At 39.1% G+C, this 691-nt stretch overlaps 1 protein-coding gene across 1 annotated transcript in view; it reads left to right on the top strand.

Annotated features, from left to right (window-relative positions):
• Nucleotides 1-691, top strand: part of LOC101845052 (small G protein signaling modulator 1) — a gene marked incomplete at its 5' end in the record, with an annotated part of 46,304 nt that overhangs the window by 7,917 nt on the left and 37,696 nt on the right.

Below are 691 nucleotides of genomic sequence, written 5' to 3'. Positions count from 1 at the left end.
TTTGAACATTGATGGTGCAGCAGGAAAGTGCGCACTTTTGAACATTGATGGTGCAGCAGGAAAGTGCGCACTTTTGAACATTGATGGTGCAGCAGGAAAGTGCGCACTTTTGAACATTGCGATACCTTTGTTTGTAATGATTTAACACATTGTTCTCCCATCTTATTTTTTTAGTTTCTCATTATCTCTCCATTTTATTGATTTTTTAATGATTGTTTTTTATATTTCTCTTAAACTCAAAAACAGAAGGTTGAGACAAATCTGAGGCGTTTTCTTGATTTTTTTTTTCTTCGTTCATGAACATTGTTTTCCCACCTCTGTGTCCAGACCGGGGATGACATGAAGAATGTTCCAGTGCTGAACTGTTACAAGTAATCTTCTCCTGTGTACCTCTGCTAGAGCTCAGAGGAAGATCTTCCTTTCACTGTGCTGTTGATTTTTACATACATGGCCGTTTTTATCTGCATAGAACAGAGACTCGTCCCTTGCCTGACACTCGACCACATGCCCTTATCAGAGATACTTTTGATATTGTAGACTGACTTCATAGACTGGCTTCATGTACTGACTATACTGGCTTCATGTACTAACTATACTGGCTTCATGTACTGACTCTAGTGGCTTCATATACCAACAACATTGACTGCATATGCTGCCTAGACTGTCTTCCAAACAAGGAAACAAACAAATG

The sequence above is a fragment of the Aplysia californica genome, unplaced genomic scaffold (genome assembly GCF_000002075.1).
Source record: "Aplysia californica isolate F4 #8 unplaced genomic scaffold, AplCal3.0 scaffold01051, whole genome shotgun sequence".
NCBI classification, from domain to species: domain Eukaryota; kingdom Metazoa; phylum Mollusca; class Gastropoda; order Aplysiida; family Aplysiidae; genus Aplysia; species Aplysia californica.
This window is presented reverse-complemented; position numbering and strand designations above follow the sequence as displayed.